Source organism: Pholcus phalangioides, unplaced genomic scaffold, assembly GCF_987345545.1.
Source record: "Pholcus phalangioides strain wild (caught in Gottingen) unplaced genomic scaffold, Ppha-v1.0 ptg000017l_1, whole genome shotgun sequence".
Taxonomy (NCBI): domain Eukaryota; kingdom Metazoa; phylum Arthropoda; class Arachnida; order Araneae; family Pholcidae; genus Pholcus; species Pholcus phalangioides.
This window is the reverse complement of record NW_028301610.1, coordinates 44,783,651-44,811,427: the sequence shown is the minus strand read 5'-3', so window position 1 is coordinate 44,811,427 and position 27,777 is coordinate 44,783,651. Positions and strand designations below refer to the sequence as shown.

The 27,777-nt window shown below is 33.2% G+C and overlaps 2 protein-coding genes across 6 annotated transcripts in view; both read left to right on the top strand.

Annotated features, from left to right (window-relative positions):
• The window catches only part of LOC149073505 (homeotic protein ultrabithorax-like), a 183,836-nt gene extending 168,364 nt beyond the window's left edge, over nucleotides 1–15,472 (top strand). For both annotated transcript variants that reach the window (XR_016194452.1, XR_016194453.1), the window contains 4 exons: nucleotides 6,858–6,933; nucleotides 8,950–9,039; nucleotides 14,237–14,372; nucleotides 15,296–15,472. The gene's annotated coding sequence lies outside the window, so the exon portion shown is untranslated. The remainder of the gene's footprint in view (nucleotides 1–6,857; nucleotides 6,934–8,949; nucleotides 9,040–14,236; nucleotides 14,373–15,295) is intronic.
• Nucleotides 15,473–18,331: 2,859 nt separating this feature from the next.
• LOC149073501 (uncharacterized) overlaps nucleotides 18,332–27,777 on the top strand; it is a 215,016-nt gene continuing 205,570 nt past the window's right edge. For 2 of the 4 annotated variants that reach the window (XM_089246924.1, XM_089246922.1), the window contains exon 1: nucleotides 18,365–18,604. The gene's annotated coding sequence lies outside the window, so the exon portion shown is untranslated. Of the gene's footprint in view, nucleotides 18,605–27,777 lie in introns of all 4 variants that reach the window. The other 2 variants (XM_089246927.1, XM_089246926.1) reach the window with 2 other exon arrangements.

Below are 27,777 nucleotides of genomic sequence, written 5' to 3'. Positions count from 1 at the left end.
TTGTTCCTTATTGAACTGTAATACTGCTTTTATTCACAATTACAGTAATTTTCGTGTATTTTTAAGTCATCGTTTGGAATCCCTCGAGCCATCGTTTGGAATATTCTCGAACATTTTAATTAGTGAAATAGCATTTTTTTTTTCATTTGTTCAAATAACAACGTGATAATATTCCATAATAGGTCATCATTTGAATTACGTATCAAGTTTTATAATTAATTGTAGCAATTATGCAATGAAATATTGCCTAGAATCAAACAATCACGCATAAAATCATTGGGAAAAAAATAGATATTTTCATTCCTGGTTGGTTATTCATCATATACGTGAGATATGATTGTTTTCACTTCTCTTGATCATAAGGATTATTATTACCAACTAATATTATTATTGGCAAAATAGTAGTTTAATTTATTTAATTTATAATAACGTGATAATATTTCTCAATAGGTCATAATTCAAATTTTCTCTATAAATTTATAATTGATTGCATCAATTATGCGAAATCATATTGCTTCAAATCAAACATTGTATCGGAAATGCAAAAATATTATTTTTTCTGTTCCTAATAGTTATTTTCTCGTCCCTTAAACTATTATGAATGTTAAATGATTTATTTACGTGTTATAACTTGTGGAACATTTTTAAATTCACAAAAATGCTATAATTAATCCGTAACACATCATAGTTAAAATTTTCAATCAATTTCTACAATCATATAAATTATGCCAAAAATATATATAGGCTACTGTATATTCCATCGGAAAAAAATAAAACATACGTCTCTTTAAAAATATTATTTGTTATTTATAAATAAAGTATTACATGTTCCTAATAGATTAATTTTCACTTTTGTTTTGAGGATTTTTTTCTTATCGCATAGGCCTACATACTCTCACAAAATCATGCTTATATGCTATTAAACTTGCATATGTTCTCCCATACCTCTTCATTAATAATTATCATTCGATCCTTTTTGTTGCACCATGATAATTTTCTACGCATGGAGACTAATTAGACTGGAATCTAAAATTTAAGATCGGATATTAGCGGCTATATTTCATAACATTCGGCTAATTTTTGAAGTCCGGTTTGATTACGGGGAAAAAAATTTAAACTTTCTGTATATTTCATCAGTTCACACAGTATCGTAAAAATAATATCAAAATATTGGAACTTTTTTTTTTTAAGTGTATTGATTCCCAAATCCCGTAAGCAATAAGAAGAACAGGAAGGATAAAAACATTTCTTGGTAAATAACTGAATACAGTATTTTAGAAAGTACTCAAGTTGATTGCGGTGCATCTTGTTCGAACAGAAATCGTTCCCGGTAGTCACTTAAAACTACCAGCGACCGCCAACTTCTTTTAAGAAAGTGAAAATAAGTATTCCGAAACTTCGTTTCCAAAGATGACATTTTCCAGAATTTAGATAAGAAAATTTCGCAATATCATGTTTGCTCAAATACACCGAATTACATTACTTGGTTTCGTAAACATGCATACATACACTCTCAAATGCATAAGATTCGACTTTATTTCCATAAATCAATATTTTCTATGGTCGGCTGGAAAAAAACTCTGTTTATCCAATTAATTTTAACGTATCAGTAATACTCAAATTCAGAAATATTCCAAATTATTTAAGCAATATTTAATGCTAATAATCCTTGACGATTCAAGATGGAATGACAATTGCATCAATTATTTTGATGCAATGACCATAGAGCAGTGACCATGGTATTTCAAACATGCGACTTATTCCAAGTAAATGTGACTTAAATTTTTAGTGCATCAATAATAATATATCCAAGAATTTACGAATATTCAAAATTATCTACTCAACATTTAATGCTGTTTTCGAATTACTCCTCGATTATTTAAACCGAAAAATGACGAGTAGATCAATCACTTTCAGTTCACGGCTATTTTTCTATAGAGCTTAGATTAGTCTAATGAACCATGATTTGGTCAAGAACAAGAGCAATTCACCTTGATGGTGAATCTTGAAGATGCAAGATTCATTATCAATCAATGTGACTTTAAATTTTCAGCTTATCAATGTTACTGAATATATTAAAAAATCACTAGTATTTGAAATTATTTGCTCAATATTTTAGTACTGATAAGTTTTGATTACTTAAAATGAAAAATGACAGTTAAATCAATTACTTTCAATTCTTGGATATTTTTCAATTGGATTTAGATTTGCATATTCAACTAACCTTTGGTCAGGAATACATAGAGCACAGGGCAATCACCATGGTACAGAAGATACAAGATACATCAGTGAAATGCGACTTTTAAATTTTTGAAAATTGACAGATATTCGAAACTAAGCAATATTTAACCCATTAACGACGATTTTTTTTAAAAACAAAAATGAGTGGAACCACTTCCACCATTTATTGGCAAAGAAAAAACGTGAAATTTTAACGGGTTAATACTGCCAGTGAAATAACAATTAAATCAATTACTTTTAATTCAACGCTGGTTTGTTATGGGATTTAGATATATCTAAGGACCATGCTTTGGTCGATAACAAGAGCAGTAGAGCAGTAAATGCGACTTTTAAATTTTTGGCGTATCAATATTAAACTAGTATACAAATATTCGAAACTATTCACGTAATATTCAAAGCTGGCCTCGAATTATGCCAGGGAAAAGTAAAATAGCAATTTCATCAATTAGGCTCAATTTGTGGCTATTTTTATATAGGTGACTGACCATAATTTGATCAATATTAATTAAGACAGTGACCATGGTACTGAAGATTCAGTTCATGTTCAGTGAACGTGACTTTTAAATTTCAATTGACGTAACGCAAAATTTGTATTCCGACGTACGTAAATAAATATAAAATTCATCAACTTACCGATTTGAAAGTATATTAAGGTATAATTCCATGATAATATTAATATCCATAAAGAGTAAGGTAATCCATGGAAATGAGATCACGCAATCGGACTGTCAACACACAGATAAAAATAATAAAATATTTCAGTTTGTAATGTTCAGTGTGTGAGAGGGAGAGAGATTACGTAAAAGTAAGTAAGTAGTAATATTAGGAAGAGGAAAGATGCCTTGGAAGGGGGTCTCATCAGGAGTTTGAGGTACCCTGCGGGTGGTCCACGCCTGCAAAGAGTCACGTGGGGCAATTACCACTCTGTTTCTGTCCAGTTTTACGATGCAATAAAAGTGACGCAACATCAGTTCCCTTTGACTGTGAAATTTATGACAGCCACTGGACCTATCTTTCTGGCCCTTGTACAAAGAAAAGAGAGAGACCCTTTCTCCTTTTATTTTTCTTTTAGGAAACGTTGTTTTATTGGACTTTTTTATTATTTTTTTAAGGACGTTTAGAAACTGGAAACGGTATCGAACAATACAAAGCGATCGTGAGAATTCATTCTACCTTTCCCAGACAGGCATACCGTAAAAGTATTCGAGATTCAGACTGACGATTCCTGAAGAGATTGAAGGTTTTTGTTGTAGATATACTGTTTTTTTTCTTTCTCAGAAATCAGTTCAAAGCCCAGTTTCGGTCTCAAACCAAAAATATAAATTTATATAATTGTATTTATTCATGAATATCTCATGTAAAATTTTTTGAAAATGATCGAATTCTGTGAAAAGTAAAATATCATAGAAGTTTGAGTAAATAAATCGAATTATAACTTGAAAGCATACGTTTTAGGACATCTTATGAGCATTTACACATCAAATATTGACCTGGTTAAAGAAATACGTAACTGACGAAGCTAAACCGACCATACGTCGGCCATTTGTTACATTGGGCAGTATAACTGATACTGAAGATACAAGATACATTATCAGCGAACGTGACTTAAATTTTTAGTGTATTAGTAATATTCAAAAATTCACAAATTATTCGAAACTATTCACGCAATATTCAATGCTGGCCTTGATAAACTGAAATGACAATTTGATCAATTGCATTCAATTCGTGGCTATTTTTCTATAAGTATAGATTTGCGTAACTGACCAGACTTTGGACAACATTACATAGGACAGTGACCATGGTACTAAAGATTCGTGATCGATGAATTTTGACCTTATACAAGAAATTATATTTATAAAATTGTATTTTCTTTTCATTCATGAATATCTCTCATGGAAATTTTTTTGACGTCATTCGAATTTTGTGAAGAGTAAAATATATCGCAGATATCTCTGTAAATATTCGAATTATAGCGTGAAAGCATAATTTTTAAAAGAGATCCTATAACCGTTTAAACATCAAATATTGACCTGGTTGAAGAAATACATTTTCGTGTGGTTTTTCTCCAGTTATTTAAAATGTAAATTTTGTTTCCCTGTATATTTTTGGAAAAAATAACCATAATAATGTTCAAGATTTGTGCTGCAACAGTCTTGTCTATTGATGAAAGTTTTTCTCCGGTTAATTGCACACACAATACATTGGGAAAAATTACACGGGAAAATACAAATATAGTTTTTGAACTTTGGCATAAAATTATTGTGTCGAATAATTTAGGGCAGCTCTGCTCATTCTCGAGGGGAACTTTGGCGGCATCCTAAAAAGAGACGCAACATACTGATTGGAAATCACGTTATTAATTACTGCTCTCAACCTGTTTAGGTGTAAAAGATAGTATCCAGATACTCAAAGACTCAATGAAATGTACAGTGGCGTCTTGACTAATGGGTCAACGGGCCCACAGTTGAACAGGGGCCCTAAATTATTGGGGACATTATTTATTCTGAAATTATTTCTTGTTATAAATTTAACGGTCTTTCTCCCCTCAAAAATCAATTCGCAGCCCAGTTTTAGTCTCATACCAAAATTACATCGATAATTGTATTTATTCATGCACACACACACACGCATCTCATTCTCATATAAAAATTTCTTGAAGACGACCAATTTCTGTGAAAATTAAAATATCACAGATATATCCGTAGATAATCGAATTATAGCGTGAAACCATAATTTTTAAAAGATCCTATAACCATTTACACATCAAATATTGACCCTGGTGAAAAAATATATTTTTATGTGGTTTTTCCACTTCTTTAAAATGTAAATTTCGTATATTTCTGAAAAATGATGATAAAATGTTTATTCAAGGTTTGTGCAGCACCGCCATGTCCATTGAGCATATTGATAAAAGTTTTTCTCCGGTTATCACACACACTGCGAACACATTGTGAATCCCGTACCTTCACAGAATAAAAAATAGCAGCACCACAATATAAAAGAACCATTTTTTTTTAGGTTTCCTTTGGTAAAGTGTAGAATCACACTGACATTCCCATGAATGGATACATACAGGAGGGTTCTTTTCCATGTTGAGGATCATCATGTATATATATATATGGTTTTTTTCCCCCATTGTATCTTCCAGATCCTTTTGTGAACAGATATGATGGTCCTGGATAGACATACAAAAAAAAATGGTGCCGGGTGCCTTCTATGTGTGGTTCTATGGATTTTTTTTTCTTCTCGCATGATTCGATTCCACGGCAGATTCTCCTGAAAATATACATATAAAGGATAGTGTGTGGTTAACATCAGCATGAATTTTTCGCGGTTTCATCGCAGATTGTTATCGATAACATAGGAATATCTTTGTTACGACACGCTCTGGGCTGACGTTTTGTTGATAATTCTTAGAGTTTATACCGTATTAAAGAATTTGTTTTGCATATGCTTCAAGAAATTTTAATATCTTCAATTTTTCATCATCTTATGAATGGAAAACACCATCTCATGATATTTTACGCTTTAGTATATGTCGTTAACGCGAGGGTTTTTAAATTGGTCGAGGGATATTAAGAAACATATTAGGAATAAGTATATATATAACAGAGAGCATGGTTTTAAAAATAATCAATTAATTAATTAAGGATGTAAAGTAATCTCTCGAATGCAAATTCTTTGAAAAATTTGATTTCCTGCGGTAATTTTTCCATTATGTTATGAATAGGAAACAGCATCTGATATTTTATGCTTTAACGCCGGAGAAACGCCGTTAACGCAAAGGTTTTTAAAATGTCGATTTAAATTAATTGGGGATATAAGAAACACATTAGGAATCAGTATATAACACATTATGGTTTTAACAATACTCAATTAATTAATTAAAAATGGAAAGTAATGTTTCAGATGTAACTTCTTTATAAAACTTCTATTCATATTTTTAAAATATTTCAAATACTGTTAGTGTTCAGTAACAATTTAAGAATTGGAAGATCATCCGAAGAAATACAGCGGTACATACCCTAAAATGATTATTCACATCGCGTGGAATCTTTAAAGAATTCAGCAATAGTATCCAGATGCTTGCAAAATTGAGACGTTATCAACATGATTCTTCAGTATGTGGCCATACGAAAAATCCTCGAGATACTCTGGTATGCAGCAATCTGTTAAATAAAATAGGTATTGGGTAAGTATAACAATCGGTGAGTATGAATCTTTTATTGGAATCTTAGGCTATATTTAGAGTAATTAAAATTTCAATTAAACATTAGTTTTTTATAGTTTCGGGCATAAAAACCTGACAGTTCATAAAATTTTGGAAACTTACTACTCCGGGTCCTTAATATGAAAGTATAAAATATATGCCGTCAATTAACAAAGACATTCGTTTACAAATAAAGTACCAATTTCTATTGTGAAATTCTCGTTTTAATTTTTTCTATTAAAATTCCTATATTATTATCATTATCTTCATGATTGCGTTTATTTAAAAATAACCGGTTGTAAGATATTATTTAGAAAGAACGGTATTCTTACTCAATAAATTTTCATTTACAATCTATTACTAATATTTCCTCAAGTATTTACATATTATAAATGTTTACGTGCAGGTATTCACGCAATGGTCAACGTGTAATATTCCGGCATGTATCTTCTAAATGATACGGCATCAATTCAAGAATACGGGTAAGTGATATTGATTGGTAAAATTCTCAATTTTAAAACGATATTTTTCGAGAGAAAATATCTATAAAATGTTAACATAATATGGAAATCAAGTTTTGTGTTTTCAAAAAGTGTTGTTATTAATCTTTCTTCATCTAAGTTTAGGACACCGATTTAGCAATTGCTTTTTGAGAAATACGGTCGGGTTGAGCAAGGAAGAAATACGTGTAATTTTCTTTCCGGTGCCAATCCGGTATGGATACTGGTTAGTCTCTGTGATGTCTCGTTTTCAGCATAATAAATTGCTTTCGTCTCCAGTTGTTGCTCTGTTTTATTTCAAGAGACCCAGGGCCCCTTTTTTTCTTTCTAGAGAAAAGAGTTTGTTCGCCCACTTCTTGGTATAAGAGCGGAAAGCTTTTCTTACACTGAGGATATCTATCTTTAGTGGATCAGTCGGCGTGCCTTTGCCAACTAACACCCTGAGGACTTTTTTTTTTATGTGGCCTTTCTCTTGACTCTTCTCCTGTGTCTGTGTCTTGTATACCGACTTTTCAAGAACATGGCTTTGCAGATAACCTTGACTAAATATTTTTCGTACTACGTACAGAATTTTTCGATATAAATTTTAACTGTGACTATACAGAGTCCAATAAAAAGTATAATATCTTAAAATAATTGAAAGCAGTTCTTAAATTACATACTGATATCATTAAATCAGTAAAATCAACTGATATCAAGGTAAACTATTTCACATGTTCGCAAATGGTGTTAGGCAAGAAGTACTAATGGCACCATAATCTGGAATTTTCTTAAGCAAGCGAAAGTGATTACCTTACAGTTCATTCTCTAGACCGGAGGTTTCTTATGTTTCAGTTCATCCGGAACACCAGAGGGTTACGAGGATATTACATGGAACACCTAAGAAAACATAAATCTGTTCATAACATGTTCCCATGTAACCCGAACTATCATGAATATGTTAAAAATATAGCCTACATATTTTCATTGTAATGTCAATGAAAACTTTTACCACTTCTGATACTGTGAAAACCCCTGAAAAGCGCCTTGGAACCCTAAGGTCACCATGGAACATAGGCTGGCCAATCGAAACTGATGGGCAGCCATCGGAAAAGAAGGAACACGTGCTAGAACCCTATGCTCTAGGCCAAGTGGCTCTCAACTTTGGCAAGCCCGCGGCCCGGTTTCGTGTTTGTGAGTGGAAAGCCCGGTCAAACACAAGACCAACGGAAAATGAATGAGGAGAAATGAAACCGCTGCTCACTCGCGGCCCGGTATGAATGATGTCAGGGCCCGGCGGTTGAGGGCCCGTGGTGTGTAATTTTTCGTGACTGTAGCCGGTGTAAATATCCAAAATTCTTCGTCGAAAACGGCTACCTGATTACCTAAACATAGTGTTTCCAGTTGTTTCATAGAAATATGTGTTATTCATTCCCGGTACCTCATAACGCCCACGGATACGCACGGGGCTGGCAGCCACTGCGTCTGGAACCATGGTTCCAACCTGTTGTTGTCCCTACGTCATGGCCCTAACCGGGATTTTTGTCGCCCGGGGCAAACATTATTTTGTCGCCCCCACAGCTTTAAAATTCGATAATTTTGTAATGGTGTTCTTCATTGCCACCTAAAACTGCCGCCCCTAAATTTTATCGCCAGGGGCAGTTGCCCCCCCCCCCTCTAGTTACGGCCCTGCCTCACGTCACCCGTAAAAGGGAACAGCGAACAATATTTATCAATTGTGGACAAAAATAAGTAAGTTAAAATAATAAAAAGAGTATTCAAGTGAGCAAAAGCATTGATTAAGGCACAAAATACTATGTGGGAGAGGCGTCTCTATATAGGCAAAAATTTTTTAACAACTTCAACATAATTTCAGCAACAGCCGCTACCTTTTAAAAATTGAAATTAAAAAAAAATCCTTCTTCTCTCCATTATTTTAATAATATTATTCAAATTATTAAATTTCAGTTGAATCATTAAAAAAAATTACTCTAATTTTACTTATTTTTGAATTTACAGAATACCTCTCACGTATTGGAAAGGATGATGGATATATTGATTGTTTACCAATTGAGACAAGTGGTTATGACTCCATGACCTAAGGAAGAGGTCAGAGTTAATGGTCATAAAATGATTTTGTTAGAATATTGCATAATGAGTGAAATTAATATGTATATGTGTATTTCATGAGATTTGATTGCTATCTAGTTAGTTATATAAGCAGGGTCCCGATTTGATAACATTTTTCTGGGTTTTTTTTTTTAAACTGTTATGATATTTTTGGCATTTTCAGGACATTTTTCACTTTTTAAATTTTCTTGCAATGAAAAGGATTGAAAAAGAATTATATGAATACTAGTTGTGCATTGAGCACTTATCAAAAATAAGCTTGAATTTCTTTGAAAATGAAATAAAATAGGCTTTTTTGGCTTCCTAACCATAGGCATGCACAGTATTTTCTCGGTTTTTCTCGGTTGGGGGGGGGGGGGTGTGTTTTTAACTGCAAAAAAAAAGCCCTACCTCCTACCCCAGAATGTCAGTCATGTCCCTCACATCAAGCAACACGGGCCCCTCCGGTCAAATTTTTTTTTTTTTCACAGGTCCCTCAATAGTGAATTTCTTGTGCAAATACAAAAAATGATAAGAATCATGTGTGTGTGTGTCCCCTGATCGGATCCCTGTCAGCCCCTACCTCTTTGGGAGCCATAACACCACTGTTTCTAAACGATTCATGAATTGTAACTCGTTTATTAGAAGAATTTGATGAAATGTAAACGTTGAGGAAAAACATTTATACAGTCGTTCCCGCTTGGAACGTTTTCCTGCTTAGTACGACTTATTTCCGTGGTTTCAACTCTATTTCTCATTGAAATTTCCGTTTATAATAGTGTTTTCCCCCTTACAACGTTTTTCATGAGTATATTTGAAAACCGTTATGCGCTATGATTTTGTTAATGTAAAATGTTTTTTCTCTCTGTTTTATTATTTTTATCGCAATTTTTTTCAATTTTTTGGGCATTTTTTGCAGTTATTTTTCAAGATTTTTTAGGGCAATAACATCCGGGCCTTAGTGATTTTTTTATTGTGATTTAAGCGATTTAAAGTGATTTCTTCCTAGCCCAGGAATTTTAAAGCCTTTTGTTAGAATAAAATTATTGTATCGGATAATTTACGGCACCCCTGCTTGTTATCGAGGCACTCTATCGGCACCCTGAATGGAGATAAAACACACTATTTTAAAATCATGGTATTAACTATTGCTATCACACATTTTAGTGTTTAAAATCAAGTCATATTGCGGTACAGTACCTTTCTTTTACGGACACCAACGGGACAATAAGATTCGTCCGCAAAAGAGCGGGTGACCTTTAATCAGGAGTATGAAATGCATACTTTTTGTTATACAATGAGAAATTATTATTATTTAGCTGCAACAAAGGGAGCCCTCATCAGAGGGGGGTGATAGTTATGAGGGGTTTCATTGTATTTAGAATTATAAGATAGTATCCAGATACACCATGACTCGTGGTCAAACGGTTCTCGAGTTGCACAGGGCCCCCAAATTATTGAAGACCTTTAGTTATTATGAAATCATTTCTTTTATTAAATATAAATTCTCAATTATTCTCTGAAATTATGTTTTTCATCAAAAAATTCTGCATTCTTTCCTAATTATTTCTTTCACAAATTCTGCAATTTTTTGATTCTTTGATATTATTAATTTTTTAATTCTTTTATATTTTCTTTATTAAAGCTGAAATTATTTCTTTCATAAGGCCTGAAATTACTTCCAAAAAACTATTTATAAAATTCGTTTTTCACGAATATGCTTTTCAGCATTTTGGTGAAAACGTATGCCAATTTGAAATGCCAGTGAAAAATTACCAATTTCTTCCATCCGAAATATGCGAAATCTCGATGGCTCTATCATTCTTTAGGGCTCTGGTAAAAGGGGCGAACAAATCCAAGTTGAAAGTGAGAGAAAAAATGCTTTGTCGACCAAAAAAAAAAACGTGGTCAGGTGGTGCCAAAAATAGGTCCCGCACGGGTAAAGATTTTCTCTCGTGCTGCCGCTGCTTGGTAATGTATGAAATGCGCAGCTTCACTTAAACTACAAAGCAAATCTTATACTAGGGCCTGCTGGTGTTTTATCAAAAATATATTTTTATATTTAATCTGTTTTTTCGATGTTAAATTTATATTCTGAAAATGGTCAACCGGGTGGTCCCCGTTGAAATACCCTTATATAAACCATCATAGTTCAAATGAGCATGCCAGAATACAGAGATGAACAGTTCATACATGCTCAACCATTGGCCCGCGAGCCAAATGTGGCCCTTGGGGTCATCTGATGTGGCACTCGACCTCAAACCTAATTTTGTAAAAATGAACTAAGCTACCCATTTCCAGATTACTTAAGGGACCTGTGGCATGTTCACAGATCACTTGTATTACCGCTGCACAGTTCTAGATCACTTAAGAGACCCGCGGCATATTTACAGATCGCTAGTATGATCGCACAGTTCCAGATCACTTTACGCAGATGCGGATCCGGGGGGGGGGTGCGATTGCTGTACCTAACAGCCGCAAATAACATGGGAAAAATTGGTCTGTCGTAATATACGGGACGACCCAATAAACATGCACAATAAATTGCCCCTCCCGACACATTACCCTGAATCCGCGCCAGACTTTAATGATCCGCGGCGCAGTTCCAGATCGTTCAAAGGTCCCGCGGCACAATTCCAGACGACTTCAAGGACCCATGGCATATTAACGGATCATTCGAGTGGCCCATGACACATTCCCATATCACTTAAGGGACCCGCGGCGTATTTACACATCATTTGAAAACCCGCGACATAGTTCCAGATCACTTAGGTATCTCCCGGCGCGTTTTCAAACCAATGAAGTGACCTACACTCTCCTAAAATGTTGCGCACCCTTGGTCTAGTTCAATCAGATTATATCTATACTTGATAACACCGTAGGAGAGATATCCCCCCCTCCATCCATAAAATGTGAGGGGAGAAGTAAACAACTCTGCCGAAGAGTTGAGATATTTGGGTGCGTGCGTAGTAGAGAGCAAAAAATATGTGAGAAGCCACACATTTAGGAATAAGGTTGCTTTTTTTTTTCTTTTCTTTTTTGGTTGGCGAGCGCCCTCTTTGCTTCTGCTTCCTCCACAGTGTCTTGGAGAACTTGTGCCAGAGTCAGTAAGTGTCTGGAAGGAAGCTAGAGAATGGTGGGTGGGGGGGAGATGGCAGCAAAATGACCGTAAATCGGAGAAAGAGGCGTTTACGGTCACTTGGAGTTGATCTCGGGGCTTTTTATTATGAAAAGGAGGCATTGCCCATGACTACTAGTGCATGCCGTTATTTATCCCGCAAGCCTTTTTCCCGCTTTCAAGATGAAGAGATCGTTTTGGGCTTGTCGTCACTCGATACATACATATATTTCCCGCACACATTTTCTTTTTCTCCTCCATTTTCTTTAGCCTTTCTCTTATATACTTATTTAGCTCTTATTCTTTGAACTTTCAACTGAATCAAGATTGAGTGGAATTTTAGATCCTTTTTCTTATTGTATGGCTAATCAATAGCGTTATTTTATCACAACATCACGTTGAACTGTTTTTCGCGAGTTGCCGCAGAAGTTAATAAGAATGACATGAAAAATACGGTATTTAAAATTCTATTCTTTCTCAAGGATGCTGCGAGCTTAGAAAGTTTGAAATTCCTGTATCAAGGCGTCATATTTGTGAAGATTCTTCCTTTATCTAATCGTTAATTAATACTCTATTTAATTTTCATTTTTGAATCTTAATTACAATCGAATTTAAGAGAATAACTTCAAACCGAGGGTGCTCGAACTTTCGGACAGTCGTTTCATTTGCTTCAAAACGGGCCACTTAAGTGATCTGGGACAGTAGCAGGTCACTTACGTGATCTGTTAATGTGCCACGGGTTACTTCAATGATCCGGAAACGTGACGTGGGTCGCTTAAGTGATCTGGAACTGCATCGGAGGCTAATTATCTGAAATTGTGCCGAGGGCTGCTCAGCTCTTTGAAATTACGCGTAAATGTGCCGCGGGTTCTCTTTAAGTGATCTGAGAATGTGCGTTTTTCCTTATACTTATTTAGCACTCATTTCTACTGAATAAAGATTGATTGGCATTTTAAATAATTTTCTTATTAGATTGCCAATTAATATCATAATTTTATGACAGTATGACGTTGAAATATTTTCCGTTGCACTTTTAAGATGCCACTGAATTTCTTAGGAATGCCAATATAAATATTTAAAATTCTAATATTTCTCAAGGATACTACCGAACGTAAGAAATTTCAAATTCTTGTATTACATCAACCTGTTTCAATTTTAATTACAATCGAATTTATGTGAAGACTGTTGAGAATGTAAAAAAATATACACTTAAACACTAAGGGTGCTCAACCTTCAGGAGAGTGCGGGCCACTGGATTGTTTTTAAAAACGTGTTGTGGGCCACTTCAGTGATCTGTATCCGTATGTCACTTACGTGATCTAAGAATTTTTCGGTGAAATGATCTAAAAATGTGCCGCGGGCTGCTTAAGTGAACTGGAACTGTACCACGGGTAACATTAATGATGCGGGACTGCGCTATAAGCTACTTGAGTGTTCTGTAACTGTGTCGCGGCTTATTCAAGTGATCTGTAAATATGTCGTAGGTCATTAATTGATCTGGGAATATGTCGCGGGTCACTCAAATGATATGTGAAAATGCCGCTGGTCACTCAAATGATATGTAAATATGCCGCTAGTCCCTTCAATGATTTGGAATTATGCCACGGGCCACTGATGTTATCTTACCTTGATGTAATGTGCCACTTACTTCATTTTTAGTTAATTAAGTTTGAGGTCGCGGGCCGCAGCCGATGAATCCGAGGGTCACATTCGGCCCACAGGCCACGGGTGCAGCATGTATGACTTGATAAATAGTTAAATTTCGATTTTTTTATTCAATTGTTACACTCTATTGAATCACGAAATTATTCATGTATCGGTTCCACATGTGAGTTTCTATTCTTCTACAAATTTTGTGTAAACATGTGGGCATGAAAACTTTCAGAAAATGTATTATCCATTTAGAATGTTTTTACATTGTTTTTAAAGAAGACTTGAAAAAACTTAATTCCTTATGTAACCGCAAAAAAAGTGATATAATTATCGATTTATTCTTTTATCCGGTATCCACTTACGTAGTTCCGACTGTAGTTTATTATTTTTCTGGTATATAACTGGAATAATTTACATGATTTTCAGGAAATCTTGGAATGCCGATATTGCTACATCATTTTCAAACTGGGGCGATGATTTGGAAGACCAATTTCTATTGATATCGGTTTTATCTCTTTTATTGGAAGGAAAATGCCTATGGGAAGATGACTTATGAAGTGAAGTAATAAGAATTTATTTATTTCAATGAGATATTATTTTGTAATTTCAGCAGTGTACTATTCAAAATAAACAAGAAACTTACATTTTTGGAAATCAAGTGTCATCTTTAGTCATAATAAAACCTGTAATACAAAAATAAATAGAAATCTTCAAAAAAATGGCGGTCATACATAAATTTCATAAAATTTTGAGCATAAATTGATAATAATAACAATAAATGTTTTTCTTTTGAATATGATGTGTCAATTCAAAAGATCTGTATAATCCGTCTAGGTAATAAATTAGCAATAAACTAGGAATTATTAAACATTTGCGTTACATGGACACATTCTAAGAATAATATTGAGTATAAAGTATATTAAAATTAGTATTTATCTATTCTTTCAAGCTCACGAATATAGGTCTTATCTTTCAAGCTCTGGAATATTTCGAAGGGTTCCCAAGGGGTCCGTGGACCCTTGGCTAAAAATGCTAAATTGAGATGCGTTAATTAAGTGCTAAATACCCGACCGCTAGGTGACGGAAGATTTTTCAGTTTTATAATGATAGTATATTTTTAGAAATAATTTCAGATTATCAACATGAAAATCAGATCAAAATATATTATTATTTTATGATAAAATAGTTGCGGCACACGGAAATATATTTGATTTGAATAATATTTGAATTTTATTTCGTAAATGTGCTTACTTAACATGAAAAATATTAATCGTAAAATTATTAAACATTCTGAAGTCAAATTAATTATTAAATACATTAAAGTTATTTTAGTATATTTATAATAATTTTGAACATTAACATTATTAACCAATGCAAATTATATTATTCACATACTAAAGTAAATTATATTCCAGTGAATTTTTGCTTAATATATTATTTTATAATTTATCATATAAATTATCATTAGCATTTTCTTTTTTTCAGGTGGCAACATCTATTAACATGATGGACATTATGATTTTACATGGCTGTTCCTAACCGAAAACACAGCTGTATGATTGATGGAACTTTACCCGATTGTTGAAATATATTGTTGATGGTATATGCATGTGTGTGTAAAAACAATGTAAAAAAATGGTATTAAAATTATCACACAGACACTGTTCAGATTTTGCTTGTATTAACCACACATACATATGGATGAAATTTTCAAGCATTGCTATGTATTATACACAACATGATATACATGTGTTCTTTTACATTGTGACACAAATCCATGCTATTATAAAACATATAAAAAAACCCTAAATTATTGATGCTTTTTATCAATGATTGTATTTGGCCAGTCCTAACAAATTCAGGGGCCCAAACATATCTGTGGGGGGGGGGGCCTTTTAGCTTCAGTCAAAAATGCCTTTTAACGGTAGAACACTGAAGCAAATTACTGAAAATTAAATGAGTGTTGAAATGAGAAATGAAATGATAACGATAAATTTAAGAATGAATAAACTTTTTGATTTAAGGATCCCTATGTGACTCTAGAGAGAGAGCCTCGGCCCCTTTTATTCTGCCCATTAAGATACCACTGATTGTATAAAATGACAATTAATATTAACAATAATCAATCGGAGAGCAACATATCACTCTATTCTAATAAAGTGAGAATTTTAAAAAATTAGTCGGAGTAATTGTAGGTTTATACAGGATCTTAAAACGAGTTCCAAGGCATCAAACTATTTTAAGACCTAAATTTATGTGAAAAATGTTTTTAATTTTTAGTAGTAACATTGGCGTACGCAAAGGGGGGAGATTTTAGGGTTTTAACCCCTCCCCCCCAAAAGAAAAATATTTGGAATCGCCCCCTCCCTCAAGAAAATTCTGTGTACGCCTATGAGTGGTAAAACATAGAATTATCACTAACAAAGTAAAATCTTGAACTAAGAAACATAAAAATAACACAAAAAAAAATAATAAATGAATAAAAATCTTTAATGATTTAGGGGCCACAGGTTTGGTTGGCCTGCCGATCGAGATTGTTCATATGAATGACATAATCAGGTATAATCAAACTGGGAATATTCAAAACCACTCCCTGCCATAATAAATTTATATGGATATTTTCTACATTTATAAATTGGCAATGTCATTATATACAGGGCCGTCCTAACGAATTTAGGGGGTCCCTTTTTAATCTCGGTCTCAAAATATCTTTTAGCAGAACAAATCTTTTCACGGTAAAATACTCAATCGAATCATGAATAACCGCATAAATATTGATGCTAAGACAGAAACTACAGAATGAATAAAAGACTTCAATGATATTTATGAGGACTTGCTTGACACTGGGGCTCCACCCATTTAAGATGACACCCATATTATGAATGACGCAATTAATATTTATTATAACCGAATGGCACTATCTTAATACTGAAATACTTTCAACTGAACTTTCAATAAATTGGTGGATATTTTAAAATTGGCTCTAAAATGTTTCTTATATGTTATTTAATTATAATAAACAAAATTTGTAACTAAACCAATAAATAAACTGAAATGTAGATCAATTTTAGATGGTTTTGTACATAATTTAATATTGATTTAAACATTTAATGAGTGCCTCATGCTTCCCTGTTTCAATGAATTGGCGATTATTTTTAAAATTTTCGGAATATTTGCTATAACTAATAATTGATTCTTTTTTAATTATAAAAATCGGGATTTTTTTAATAATAGAAAAATTAGGATTATTATTTAGTTATGATAATTAAAATTCCTTTTTAGTTATAGAAGTTGAAATTCCTATTTAATTAAAAAAAAATTGTATTTCAATTACAACAATAAAAATCAGAATTATCACACTTGATATTCAAATACAAATACAACGCCACAACAGGCAAACTGCCCAACGGGGTGGCTGACTTAAGAACATCATGGATCCCCTAGCCATTTCTTGGAGGCCCTACCTACTACTGCTACACCACACATGCACCCCGCCCACACCCCCTTCCCGCGGAACCCCCAACGAATCGGTACATGCGGGAATGTGCGTGTACGTGTAGTGAAACCTGACGTGAAGTTTTTTTTGTTTCTCTGTAATGCTTGTTATGTGTAGTGCTGCCATCTGCCACCAGTTTTTCATTCATTAGTATTATTCATTAGTAAACCAACAAATAAACGTTGATGATCGCGATTTGAGATACATATTTTAATATCATTCAACATTTAGGTGCCTCATCATTTTGAACCGTTTGAAAGTTTCAGGAATAATTGTCATAACTATATATATTGATTGATTATTACGTTACTTACTATTAATAAAAATTAACATTCTCATTAAAATAATGAAAGTCAAAATAAACCAATACATAAACTAAAATGACGTCTGACATCGATGATCAATTTGACCTACAGAAAGCTAATTTTTAATATTTAAAAGCCTAACAATTTAACAATTCCCCTGCTCTTATAAATTAACAAACAATTCGAACATTTTTAAAATATTTATCATTATTGACATTAAAATTCTTATGTTATTCAATTATAAAAATTTGGATTCTTATTCAATTATAAAAATTGAGATTCTTATTCAATTACAGAAATTATTATCGACGATAAATAAATTAAAAACCAGCATATTTATTTAATATAAAAAAGTCAAGATTGTTGTTACTCTTACTACAATATCAGATAAATCGATTGAAATCATTTGATATATTTTGAGATATCGGTTTTTGGATCGAAAAACAACAGTTTGTATGAGAGACAATTGAAACAAGCAATTCTTTATAAGTGATAGTGATGATAAATAAAAAAAACAACAACAACAGATAAGATAGTGAACAACAACATATAAGAAAAAGAGAAGAGTAAATTCCCTCCCATCAGAGAAATTTTTCACTGTCAGCCCAGAACCTGAGTTGTGGCCAACGCGGTTTAGTGTTGCCGCCCTTTTCGCCAGTTCGCACCGCCTCCTTATGGATGACGATGACTCGCGTGGATCCCAATCCCACCCAAAACAGCCATATACAATCTAGCTTTCAAATAATACTAACCTGTCTTCTGTCTATAAGTAGTGTCACTAAGTAAAGTAGTAGTAGCAGCCGTAATAATATCATCTCAGCCTCCCCTTTTTTTTATATACCATCAAAAAACAACAATTATTTTTAAAGAGAAAATAATACTGACAATAATAGCTCCGTGCAACAACCATCAACAACAAGAATATTTTAGGTAAAAACCTTCACCACGAGGAGTGAAGTGTGAACTGGGAGAAAAGCACTAAAAAATTACGAGGTAAAAAACCATCTCTCTCTCTTTCTCTTTATTTTGGATATTTTATGATACTACATCTATAAACGCCCTCCGTCCCATAAAGATGCTCCTGGAAATAGGTTCTAAATTCGGGTGCCCCTACAGACTACATACATGCACTCTCTTTCTCAAGAAATGGGTGACTGATTTGTCATGTTTTCAAATTTATGGCCATAGCAGTGTACCATTCGAATCCAGCCAATTTACATTATTACGATAGTAATACAGGAATTTATTCGAAACTCCAATGTAGGATACGCCACCAGAATCTCAACTATTTCAAATTTATATTATCAAAGTAACTGAAATAATAACGAGGAAGGGATGAAAAAATCCTTTGAAAAAATGAATCGAATATTAATTTCTATGTAAATTTTTTTAAAGGATATGTGCTGTGATCGTATTTATTATAATTTCTCGTAAAAAATATATCTTTCTTAAATATTGAAAATTTCCAAGTTTTACTGACCATGTGTGCGACTGTGCCTCTAAGGTAAAAGTTTTTATAGTTAAAATTCTGGAAAACAATACTCAAAATGAGGTTCGTTCATGTGTTGGACGTGGTTTTTTTCAGGTATGTATTCACTGTTTCACATGAAGTTTTTAATTTTTTAGGAGCTTTTTATTAGTTTCATAACTGATGTGACGTGCCATACAATGTTTTATAATAGTCAGTAATGATGAAAATATTTTGGTTGAAGTGCGATTTTTCAATGTAAATTTTGTTACTATCGAAGAATATTCATTGAGTACCCATTTCGCGATATTATGATCTTTTACTTTGTTGCACCGCCTAAACAATAAATTAATTTATATTATGGATCACAATAACATGGTTATTGTTGACAAAAGTAGCGCGTAATGAAAGAGTAATACCTTCCTATTCATCCTGTACATATTTTTAAATAGTCATAACGATCAATATCGCATAAACTGTAATTTGGCATTAATAGTATTATAAGAAGTAGTTAAAATATCATATTATATTGACCTTTCTAGCGGCACTGTGTTCTTTTTCGTTTAAACAGTATAGATTCAAATTTAGTATTTTTGCGAGAAAATTAGATTTACTTACGAATTTATTATGGACGAATATAAGGCAAATAATTCATTTTCAACTTTAATTTTTGGTTTAGAATTTAAATACCCTCTGTTCTGGATGTAATAATATCAAAGTACAGATAATAGAATATCACATGATATATATATTCATAATAATATTTAAATCTCCATAACATTCAACCCTAAATACCACAAAAATATATGTTATGAAATACAATTAATTTGAATATTGTAGATTACAAATATTTGTTTAATAAAGGAGCGACAAATTCAAAATTTTGCGTGTATCGCGGATTTTCTGCCCATTTTTTTTTCTGATGTCATATTTCCAAAATAATATGATAAATATTTTGAATTTTGCAATGCGAACTGAAAAAATGAAATACCATGATAAATCGCAAAATTTCAACGTGATTTTAAAATGTGAATTAACGCCAACAAACGGCTCTCGGATTGAACGAAATCGCCCCATTATGAGTCCGTAAATACACGGGGGTATCTCGAACTTTCTCGGCGGAATGGGCTGATGACTCCTCGCGGTCCGAACAACTCCCAAGACGTTTCCTCAGAAACGCCAGACTTGTAAGACGTTTCTTGCGATTTACAACCATTGATATTAATTTCCACGTGTAAAATCCAGATATAAAAAAAGTATTTACGAATTCAATTGAAGAAATCAACGAAATTCTTTGAAACTGAACTCTTGAAATACCATTAAATGTAAAAAATGTTTGAGAAATAAATCAGGTGTACCTTATGGACGATTTTGACATAATCATCGTTCAAATCCATGTAAAATGAATTGTCTAAAAATTGATAAAGTGTATTTTTATCTCAAATAATGTTGAAATAGTCACATCTTGAAGCGTATGTGTTTATCCGAAAAATTCTTAAGTCTAAATTTATCGCTGACACCGATATTTTTGAAAGAATTCACTCTTAAGCCTCCCCGTCATGTCAGTAGTTGTCATCGCCTATAGAGGGACTACATCTGAAACTCGATACTTGCGGATTATAACATGACACGACATCATTGACCCTTCAGGATTATTGGAGTCGTCAAAAGAATTCGTTTGTTATCAATGAACCAAATATTACTCATATAAACAGGAAGACATAAGTATTATGTATACTTTAGACATAAGTATTATGTATACTTTAGACATAAGTATTATGTATACTTTAGACATAAGTATTATGTATACTTTAGACATAAGTATTACATTCTGCGGAATTTGTTGAATATTGTTCAGTTATGCAATATCATTATTAAAATTGAAGTAAGATTTTTGAATTTGAGATCGAAATATTTTTCGCAGCTGTTAGTACCCCATCACGACCATTATTGGCTGTGTAGGCCTATTAGACAAATATAGTAGATTCCCGATAATTCGGCCCATCCAGTAATCCAGCGTTTTATTGGCGGGTTTTCTTGGAGTATAGAAGAGGAAAATCATGTGACTGTGTGTCAAGTTTGCTGTGTAAATGTGCTTCTTCAAGTGACTTCCAGTAATCCGGCGACTTTGATAGTACGGCACACCCTGGTCTTGTATGTGCCGGATTAGCGAGAGTAATTAAGATATGGATTCGACAACAGGCCTGTTGAACAAGATGCTTGTGTGCTTATTACTCGGCAAACGCAGTACCCACTTCTCGCATGAACAAACGTGGCACGCCCAGATTCCCAAATTTCAAGGGCCCCGCAAAAAATTAGCTGTCTTTTATTTATATTATGATCTATTTTCTTCCTTCCCGTAGAATATTATTTTGATAGTAATTGTGTGTGCATAATTGTTACATAATAATGCTCTGTAGCAATACCTCAAAGAACACTGGAGAAAGAGGGCCCAATAATTCATATTTGTGAAGGGCCCGGACTTGAAAGGAACACGTCTTGGGTCAACGTGTCACATAAAATCATCGAGATATATCCGTCAATATATTTCCATCGAAGGCTTGAATGTAAATTCATAATCTAGAGCGATTTCTACATCGTATTTTGTTTGAAATTGTTCAAAAAAATATCTATGATATATGGTCATCATTAATTTCGTATGTCAAGTTTCGATTAGAGAATTGCGGTAAAACAGTCAGATTATTTGTTCAGGGCTACAAATCCAAAATAAAACTAGGCGATACCCAAATATTTTACGAGAAAAACGTCTTTCTTTTGCCTCATCTATACTAGTACTCACACATAGAAAATTTCAGTTGTCAATAACAATTTTTAGTCGCCTCGGATATGTTAAGCCCTGGGTTAGTCTCTGTTCTTCAGAAAACCGGCCATTCTGAGAGGTGGACCAATGTAAATTTTAGGTACCAGAAAATATACGTCCTACAGGGAGGTGACTCATCAGAGAGTTCCAAAATGAAAACATATACTAAATGCCACATAATCACATTTTCTAACATATCAAGCGAGGAAGGAAGTTTATAGAGGTTTCAGCGTGGTTTTGAAAAAGTTTTTAAAATTAAGTCCTATTTTCCAGGTTTCACACAATCTGAATCCTCTTGTGAAATATCAAATTTCTGGGACAAAAATTGTGAGGAAAATTTTTCTGTTAAAATATACGATAAAACTCATAAATCAAACTATTTTCTCTTCACTTTTTTTTTGGTGTTTGGTTTGAAAAATTGCCAAAAAAATTAATTCAATTATTAATATATATTGTGAAATTTATCCGAAGGAAAAATATTTTTATATCATATTTATTTAAATCGTCCAAAAATAAAATTCTATGAGTGCAATATATCAGGACGTCACAAGGTCTATATATATAGGCGCCAGTTCTCCATGTTGACCAGAACATTGGTGTTGGAGCATGAAATTTTCAGTAGTAGGGCCGTAACTAGGATTGCTGCCGCCCGGTGCAATTGCCTGCCCCCCTATGTTCCGGCCTTGTATTGAGTCCCGGAAAAGTCGAAAAAACATCATTTAGGACGGCTTTTCTTAAAAAAAAAACATGCTTGGCTATAATAAATTAAAATCTCGCCTGAAAGTTTTTCCTTGATTTGCCAATCCCTGCTATATATTGTAAATTTCTGTCTAAAACCAATTTCCATATGGCATTCGGATTAAGATTGTTCAAAAAATGGATGTTAGGATTGCCAAAAATAATTTTCTATGCCAAGAAATTTCGGATTGACACATACCAGTCTCCGTATATGAGAAAACCGTCTTTTTTAAGAGATGATCTATTAGTAAAGGCAAAAAGAACTAAAAAATTGAGGAAAATTCAGAAAACAATTTTCTCTATCGCGAAGTAGCCTTTGATAGTTTTCAGCGTTGTGTTCCGAAACTTTGAATTAAATCCCCTACCGAAATTTTTCACAATATCCATCGGTTTCGCATGATCTCTGATTCCTGTTATTGCATAGTATGTTAAATTCATGAGAGTAAAAAAAAAATTATAAGAAAAATTTTATTCTGTTGAAATTTATAAAATAGAAATCATAAATCACACGCAAATTTTTTTCGCATTTTTTTCAAAGTATTTCCCTCTAATTGAAATTATTAACAAGAACAATAGTTGCCTATTGAATTGAACATATTGAAAATTCCCTATCTTGAAGCAATTTATTACTTCCGGTTTGAAATTTTGTTAGAATTTGGTATGTCAAGAATTTCAGACATCCATCGTCTAATAATTGACCCTCCTAAGAGGTAACAGCTTAATATAGGTGAGCTATAGAGGAAAATTTCGGAACTGAAAATCAGACCAGAAATTCCCGAAAATCTTAGTTTGGAATCAAATATTATACTCACTTTTCCAATATCAAAAAAATTTCTCACGATCCTAATCCTATTGTTATATATCAAATTCCTAGGGAAGAAATTGTAAGAAAAATTATTCTGTGAAAACATATGAAATGAAAATCATAAATAAAATTTCAATGGCAATGTTTTCTCATGTAAATGGATAGTTTTAGATCAATGATTTTTTGATGTAAATCTATCCAAAAATGAACCATTTCTCTATCGATGTACCATATTTTACGAACCAATGTGAAAGAAATTCCTATATCACAGCGTTTCTCATCTTTCCTGAACCCGGGAACCTGTAAATTGTCTAAAACAGTTCTTTTGCGGCCTTATAAACTGATGCATAGCAAAATTGAGGACAGAAGAACAATACTATACCCAATCGAATCCCGTTATAACGAACTCCAAGAGACCGGAGCAATCACTCTGTTATAACGAAATTTCGTTATAAAAGAACTACAGGTTTCTGCATTGTTCCTATGTAAACTTATCTAGGGGATTAGAAAAGTTCCCGTTAAAACGAGGTTTTTTTTCACTATAACGGTATTCGACTGTAGTAAGGTAGCAGCATTTTATAGAGATCTTAGTGTATTTTCGAAAACCTAAAAGAATTAAATGCCATTTTCCATAACAACAAACAGTTTCTCAATATCTGAATCCTATTGTTATGATTCAGTGAAAAAATATGAGAAAAATTTTTTATTCCGCCAAGATAACATGTATGAATAAAAAATTGTAAATGAAAACCGGATCTCTCAATTTTTCTACCGTATTTGATTTTGATGTAAAATTATCCAAAATAACCTAGTATATCTATAGCTATAACAAATTTGTATTACACATTCCTATTTGAAACGAATTCCTTTTCTGTATTTGGTTTAAAATTGTGGTAAAATTGACCATTATTGAATTGATATCGCAAGAATTTTACATTGATTCTCAGTAGAATACAGGTGAACTGATTTATAGGAAATTTTGGAAAAAAATGGCCATATATGTGAGCCGTATATATTAAGGTGCCCTTTTTGATAGGTCTCATTATAGTTTCAAAAATCGTAAGAATTGAGTTCCATTTTCCGTAATACGAGTATCCCTTTCTCAAGATCGAATCCCATTGTTATACATCAAATTCATAGAGAAAAAAATTAAAGAAATTCATTCCGTCAAAATATATAAAATGAAAATCATAAATCAAATTCAGATCTCTCAATTTTTTTTATCGTATTTGATTTTGAGGTGGAATTCTCCAAAATAGCCAAGTATCTATAGATTTAAAAAATATATATCAGAAATTCTTATGTAGAACAATTCCTATACCGTATTCAGTTTGAAATTGTGGTAAAATTGATCATTAAAAAAATTGACCATACATTAAAATAGCCTTTTAGAGAAGGTCTCGAAATAGTTTCAAAAATCTAAAGAATCAAGTCCCACTTTCCGTAATATCAAACGTATATGAAATTCATAGAAAAATAAAATTGCAAGAAAAGTTTTATTCCGTCAAAATATAAAAAATAAAAATCACATAAATCAAACGCAAATTTCGCTTAACGTTTTAAGCGGCATTCACGAGATATCTCGTCTCCTTAAAAGCCTCTTATTTTAGCACTGACAAGCCCAGATATTTTGTAAAGTTTATTTCTCAGTAGAACAATTTTCCCTATACCCCCTTAATTTGTACCTACTGTAAATCAGAAGAAAGTTTGCTTCATTAAAAAAGATATGGTTTTTTTGAAGGGGGGTTTAGCGAATTCTGCTGTGTCACTTAAAGGGTTAATTTCTTTTATCGTATTTGATTTTTACGTAGAATTATCCAAAATAACCACGTAGAATTATCCAAAATAACCACGTAGAATTATCCAAAATAACCACGTAGAATTATCCAAAATAACCAAACATCTATAGATTTTAAAAAAATATCATAAATTTATTTAGAATGATTTAGAACGAATTTCTATATTGCATTCTGTTTGACATTGTAATAAAATTGACCATACAGTAAGGTAACCTTTCACAGAGAAGTTCTCGGAATAGTTTCAAAAATCTTAAGAATTAAGTCCCACTTTCCGTAATATCAAACCGTTTCTCACAATCCAAATCCCATTGTTATATATCAAATTCATAGAAAAGAAAAATTTTATTCCGTCAAAATAACATAAAATAAAATAAAAATCATAAATCAAACGACTCTCTTCTCTCTCCATTCTTTTTTTCTAACTGGTTGGCTCGTTGACTTTCAAATGAGGTGCCCTTACTTGTAGGTAATGTCCACAAAATGTATGTGTTAGCGAGCATTAAAGCGCATATTATCGTTTTTGGTGTGGGGTCCATTATGTTAAGCCCTCTTCCCCCCCCCCCCGGAACATTTTCCTTTTTTTTTCCCAATGGGTCCAGGAGACCTTAAGTTTAACCCTGACTTCAAGAAAATATCCACTAATATCAGGAAGGTATGAGAAGAAAAAATATATATATATATAAGAGTATAAAAAGAAATAGGAAAATCAGAAAAAAGAGGAGAGAAAGTAAGTTGGAAACATAACACTACCATAAAGCTTCCCTAACATGCCATAAAATTGCCATAAATGCCAGGTCCGCACAGTCTTTCGCCTCATTCAAAGAGAAAAGCCGCCATTTTTACTTCTTTTTTCTTTTTTTTTAACTCTCTTTTATTCTTGGACACGGTTATCAACATTGGTCTTTTCACCGTACTATTTCCCAAAGATGGCCTTTGCGCATTGGAATTCTGTAAAGGCTTCTAAAAATAAAATAAAAAAATCTATATATGACCTGACTTTGAAAGTTATGATGGGGATTTAAGAAAACTTTAATCGAATTGTTTGGAGATTCCCCTTTTTTTTCTATTAAACTTATTTTATTAAGGATTTTTCTCGAATCATTCTTTGGTGGAAAATCAATCGGAAATTTTTATGTTTTATTGTAGAAATCTGATTTCTTTTAAGGAACTGAGACACGTTAGATTCTATCAATGATTTTTTTTTTCCTCCTAATCTTGCATCTAAGTAGGGTCGCCCTTACTAGACGCGGGGCCAGAGGCGCAATTTCGGGTCCCCCCCCCCCCCCCCCCCCAACCAGCAATGATTTCATATATTCTGTGGGAGAAGGGAATTCAAAAAAAATGAAAAGCATAAAGATATTCAGAATAAACGCAATAAATAATTCCAGCACCCACGAAAGTTCAGAATACATGGAAAAAAATATTCCAGAATTGATGAGAGAAAATTCAGAAGAAATGAAAGAAATTATTTCAGAATTGATGAAAATTTAGAATAAATGAAAGAAATTATTCCAGAATTGATGAAAATTCAGAAGAAATGAAAAAAAATTATTCCAGAATTGATGAAAATTCAGAAGAAATGAAAAAAAATTATTTCAGAATTGATCAAAATTCAGAATAAATGAAAAAAATTATTTCAGAATTGATGAAAATGCAGAATAAAAGAAAAAAATTATTCCCCAGAATTGATGAAAATTCAGAATAAATGAAAGAAATAATTTATACATTCACATTTAGAGATCACTTTCGTGACCTCGACACATTTTTGGTGTCACCCGTGGCACATTTACAGATCACTTAAGTGACTCGTGGTACATTGCGAGATCACTTAAATGACTCGCGGCCTATTTACAGGTCTGTTGAATCAACCGTGGTATATTTACCGATCACTTGAGATACCCGTGGCTCAGTTCTAAAGCACTTAAGTGACCCATCGCATATTATGTATCACTTGAGTGACCAGCGGCACAGTCCTAGAGCAATCAAGTGGCCCGCGGCCCATTCCCATATCACTTGAGTGACACGTTGCACAGTTTCAGATCACTTGAGTGACCCGCGACATAGTTTCAGGTAACTCGCGGAACATTTTCAGATTGAAAACGTGGCCCGCGGCACGTTTTCAAACCAACGAAGTATCCAGCACTCTTCTACAGGTTGAGCGCGCTTGCGTTAGAGCAGGTATCTTCAACCCGTTGCTCACGAGCACCACTGTACTCCCGAAATCAACCAGAGGGCTCGATGCTCGTGTCCGATTTCACGCTCGCGAGCCTTTGATCAATGTTCCAATTAAATAACCACGTGCAAATTGCATTTTCAAGCATTGAAATGATCTTGATTTTTCATGCAATCGCATGTCAAACTCTCCGTAAGGGTGCTCTTCATTTGATGATGGGTACAGGCAGTGCTCGCTATAAGGAAAAAGGTTGAACACGTGTGCTGTAGAGGCTTCTAAAAATAAAATAAAAATCCATATGTGATCTGACTTTGAAATTTATGATGACGATTTAAGAAAACTTTAATCGAATTGTTTGGAGA